This window comes from Urocampus carinirostris, chromosome 6 (genome assembly GCF_059441175.1).
Source record: "Urocampus carinirostris isolate Australia breed hairy pipefish chromosome 6, RoL_Ucar_1.0, whole genome shotgun sequence".
NCBI lineage: Eukaryota > Metazoa > Chordata > Actinopteri > Syngnathiformes > Syngnathidae > Urocampus > Urocampus carinirostris.
This window is the reverse complement of record NC_142354.1, coordinates 39,242,402-39,247,668: the sequence shown is the minus strand read 5'-3', so window position 1 is coordinate 39,247,668 and position 5,267 is coordinate 39,242,402. Positions and strand designations below refer to the sequence as shown.

Below are 5,267 nucleotides of genomic sequence, written 5' to 3'. Positions count from 1 at the left end.
CACGGATGTGAGAGGACCATGGTTGCGTATTATTATTGAAAAGTGATGGCTGCAAGACGACTTTGGTGAGCTACCCAGGCTTTATATTTTCCCAGTATCTTGTTTCAGACTGACCTAGATGTTTCTGTGATAAGTCTATTTTTAAATTAAGTTCAAAGTGTTTATAGTCATATGCACAGTAAAAAAAACAGGTTTCCCTGAATATATATATATATATATATATATATATATATATATATATATATATATATATATATATATATATATATATATATATATATATATATATATATATATATATATATAATGTAATAAATAGCCAATAAAACACATCTTTATCACTTTCAAGTCTATGAGTATCCCCTAGTTACATAAAGTGTATTCAAATTAATTAATTCGATTTTTTATTCTTCTTCTTTTTTTTAATAAATCACCCATGTTTGGGTGAATAGCTCTTTGAAGAGTATCCCATTGAAAATGTTCTGAAGGTAAATTAAAGGTAAATTAAAATGTTCCTCCAAACCCTTTGTCTGGGATGTATTCCTTTATGCTGAGCACGATTCAAGATCGAGACATCTTTATCGTCCCCAAAGGGCAAATAGTTGGGCAGACTGCAGAACATTTACATACCTACATAAAATCATTTTTAAAATAATATTGAAAAGACAGGTTGCACATTGGCAGACTGCTTAGCATGGCTGTCCTACAATAGTGTAGGGGAGGCGATCATTTTTGTATCAAAGTAAATACAGGAGTATCGAAACAAAACTGATAAGGATCCCTTTTGCTTTGAAATGTCATGATCTTTGAATATTTTAAGTGGCACCTAAATAAAACGTGCAACTTTTTTGCCCCAAAATTGTCATTATTAGCCGTTTACTTTTTTTTAACAAAGATTTACCGCACTCCAAACTTTTCGTCAGGCAGATCTGCCATTGTTGTTTTGGTCTCGCGCTTCGAGTTTTCGCCTGCGCGCCGATCTCGGCCAACGAGATCTCGTTGCTTCGAGATTACGTCATTGTTGTGGTGCTTGTGGTCGAGCGAAGGTTAAGTATGCCTCCGAAAAAACAGTTAGTATTAGGTGAAAATCAACACAAAACTGGTAATTTCTTCAGTGTCGGTAATAAGTCGAAACATAATGCAGAGAGTGATAACAACGGCAATAATTCCGGCACAAAAAAACGTCGGAGCAATTCATACCTGTCAACCTGTACCTTTTTTGCCGTACAAAATACGTTTTTTATGCATTTTAAGACGTGTACGACGTACAAGAAAATCTGTACGAAAAACGTAAATTTATCAATGATGGGTACCATCCGGTTTACACCGACTATCACGAAACGGCAAATCAATCAAGTAAAACGCCTTCAAGTTGTGTAGTGAAAGGAAGTCCGTCTTTTTTTAGAGAACCGGCTTTTTTGGCTCAACTCATTAAAGAGAGCCGTTTCTCAAACGGTTCACTTGCATTGATGATTGATTTTACGAATTATGTTGTATAAAGAAGTTAAGAAAAAAAGAAGTATAAAAGGAGAAAATGAAAAGAAGACAGGATTGTGGTTATCCCTTTAATCGGTATATTACCAACAATAATTTGATGCAGAAAATAAATCAATAATTTGATGATTAAAACTCAATGAATATATAGAATTATATTATATATTTGTCACCGATTTACAATTTCAACCTCGATAACACTAAATTTTGGGGACCCATAGATCTCTGTTGGGACCCATAGATTTTTGAGCATGCGAGTCCCAGGGACCCATTACTTTTCACAGGTAAAATCAACACTGGGGATGCAGCAGTTTCAAATTCCGCACAGCTCCTTTATAAAGATATCTAGTCTCCATTTGAGATTCATACACCTGATTCCCCTCCAAGGCTGCAAGTGCTTCGTTCCGCCAGCGAGTGGCAGTAGCATGAGATTACAGTCTCAGATGAGTGCCTCCCTTTGGGAATCCCCCTTGTCGAGAATGTGTTAATTCAGAGGCGCTTGTTGATGCCTTAAATAAACAAGGTGAAGAGCTCCGAGGCTTAGCGTTGCAATACGGTCTCGATTAAAGCCTCATAACGCCTGGGCACTTGATACAGCGCTTCAATTGGAGCACTGAGTTTGCTGTTTATTCACATGAACCTCATTCAGGCATGAACCGACATGAGAATTCAGGTAAATCTGGCACGAGTAACCGCCTGCGTGATCCCTTGTTGTGACTTTTTATGAAGGCCCATGTAAGCACACTTTTATCTTTTGAGTACCTTCCCAAAGGACAATGACACTCAACAGAACTTGGGGCTATGTGTAGGTTTGGCGAAAATATCGAACTACCGTAAATTCCGGACTATAAGCCGCTACTTTTTTCCCTAACTTTCAACCCTGCGGCTTATTCAGTGATGCGGCCAATTTATGTAATGTTTCTAACGGCCGCTAGCGGCGCTTGAGTATTGCTACCATTAACTGCCCTGTCAAAGCTATATTATTATTATTAAAGCTTTGAAAACTCTCTCGGTGTACTCGGTGTATTTTTTTGTATTTATTGTAGACACTTATTCTGATTTGTTCTGCACGGGTGAACGAAAAATGAGGGGCGGAACAAACGCGGGGTGCCGAGTTTAAGTGGGGACCGCTAAAGGTGAGGGACAGACAAGGAAAGAAGAGGGGGTGAAAAGTTGGTCAAAGAAAAAGGAGTTGCTTGAGTAAATGTGTTCATCTGATATATTTTTCCCACCCTTATCTTTGGAAATATACACTTTTTTCCTTGGAATACTTACAACAGGACCTGGACTATGCAGGTCTGCATCAAACCTTAAGTACCGGTATCATTTTCCGTTCATTTTGCCGGCTGTGATTTTTGGAATGTGGACTTTAATGAAGGACATTCTGAGAAATATGATGACACCTACCCCCGGGAACGGCGCATGATGCTAGGTCCTTAGTTTGGCCTAGAGCATTGATGCTAGGTCCTTAGCTTGGCCTTTTGGCTTAGATACTAGGTCCTTAGCTTGGCCGTTTGATTTTTGCATTCCGGAGATGGAATAAGAGCTTGCTCTGTCCACTCCACGCATCGGCCCGGTATTGCAGTACCTCCAGGAACGGTGCATTCGCAATGATCGCAACAAGGCTTTAGGGCTAGGACCTTAGCTTAGCCTTTTGGCTGAGAGTAAGTGTCCCGGCTCCTAGGCTTTGTAGCGTATAATGAACTGACCGATAACGGATAATGGATAATGAATAACGATGATAGAACAATAACCCTTTAAAACCCCACATTTAGTTTCAATCACGGGACTTGAAGTCGGGTTTGGGTTAATTTTGTGTTTGTGTTACATGTTTAAATGTGGGCGCATGCGGCTTATATACAGGTGCGGCTTGTGTATGTCCAAAATCGGTTTTCCTCTTAAAATGTGGTGGGTGCGCTCTATAGTCCGGAATTTATGGTAGTTTACTTCAGCCACATCTCTTATGGATTTTCCATTCAGAAAACTGTTGACTGTGTAATTATCTGTTTTTATTTTTTAAAATATGGTGACAAACTGGAATCTTGGTACATGTGTTGGTCTCTCAATACCCTATGGTAAAAGAATGTAGTAGCAACTTTATGCTTGTGTGAAAAATACCTCAAAACCATACATTTAAAGCAAGCCAATGAAACCAATACTGTGATACTATTAAATGTTCCTAAGTAAGAGTAGTGTGACGTCATCCTCTACGCTGCTAAACTACAAACACAGCATCCCGAGGCCATCCTGTTAATCTGTTAATAATCAACTCAATCCATCTATCTATCTATCTATCTATCTATCTATCTATCTATCTATCTATCTATCTATCTATCTATCTATCTATCTATCTATCTATCTATCTCTCTCTCTTCCTATCTATCTATCTATCTATCTATCTCTCTCTCTTCCTATCTCTCTCTCTCTCTCTCTCTCTCTCTCTCTCTCTCTCTCTCTCTCTCTCTCTCTCTCTCTCTCTCTCTCTCTCTCTCTCTCTCTCTCTCTCTCTCTCTCTCTCTCTCTCTCTCTCTCTCTCTCTCTCTCTCTCTCTCTCTCTCTCTCTCTCTCTGTTGTCATCTTGTGTGATTCCCAATGAATTGGAGAAACATTTAACTTTAATCACAATATTATTATTGGACAAAAAAGAGAATAGTTGTATTTTATGGTACGACGGAAAAAGCAACTTTGTGTATTTGTCCCTACAGTGCTTTGAAAAAAGATGTCCCCCTGTCTAATTTGTGTGTTTTTTGCCTATACATATTTCACTTGAGATCATCAAAACAATTTTGAAATCACACAGAGACAACCCAAGGAACTAAACAAATGCAGTCTTGATATGTTTGATTTCTGTTATTGCTGCCAAAGGTGACCCAACTTGCTTTTAGGTTCAGGGGGCAATTACTTCTTCACGTAGAGCCAGATAGGTTTTGCAGAAACAAAATGAAAATAAATCCAAACAGCTTGCCAACATCATTTTTGCCGTTCCAAGTATTCCGTTACTCCCCAATCCTGCACAAAATGTAGTAATTGTATTCATATTTAGTTTATTTTGTCTTTTATTAGCATTTTTGGTATTGGAGTCATCCAAAAGTAATTGAAAGTAATCAAGTTAAAGTAACCCTACCCAACCCTGGTGTTGTGTTAATATATTTGTGGGGCTAGGTCTTGGACCGACATGAAATAATTGCAATAGATGTTTCCCGGCCGGTTTGCTAATACAGTACCTCAAAAAGACACTCTTTGCACTTTCGAAATGTTACTATCGGTCGTGTGTTGACAGGTACATCATTGCAGAATACGAATGCTGAAAACAGATAACCTGCAGTGCAATCCAGGTGAACACTGCTCGCCTTCTGTTACTGTTTTATTCCTAGTTGTAAGGATGTGCAGTGTGTTAAGTTGGCCTCTAGCAGCAACAAAAAAAAAACAGTCTTTGAATACAAAGCATTCTGCTAAAAAGACAGATCTTGGCAGCGAGCCTCTACTTTCTCATAAATACATTTCCCTTTTTCGCATTATTTATCTTTTAAATAAACAACATATTTCTTTGACTGAAGTAAACATTTGCCAGCCTTTTTAGCTCTGCAACTGAATGCAGAGATATTCATTTGTATTTATTTTAGATACTTATTATGATATGTTTTGCACGGATGAACGAAAAATGAGGGGCGGAACAAACGCGGGGTGCCGAGTTTAAGTGGGGACCGCTAAAGGTGAGGCACAGACAAGGAAAGAAGAGGGGGTAAAAAGTTGGTTAAAGAAAAAGGAGTTGC

General features: G+C 38.4%; 1 pseudogene; it reads left to right on the top strand.

The window, feature by feature from the left end:
- Positions 1-2,958: 2,958 nt before the first annotated feature.
- On the top strand, positions 2,959-3,104 carry LOC148364768 (U2 spliceosomal RNA; annotated as a pseudogene).
- Positions 3,105-5,267: the final 2,163 nt, after the last annotated feature.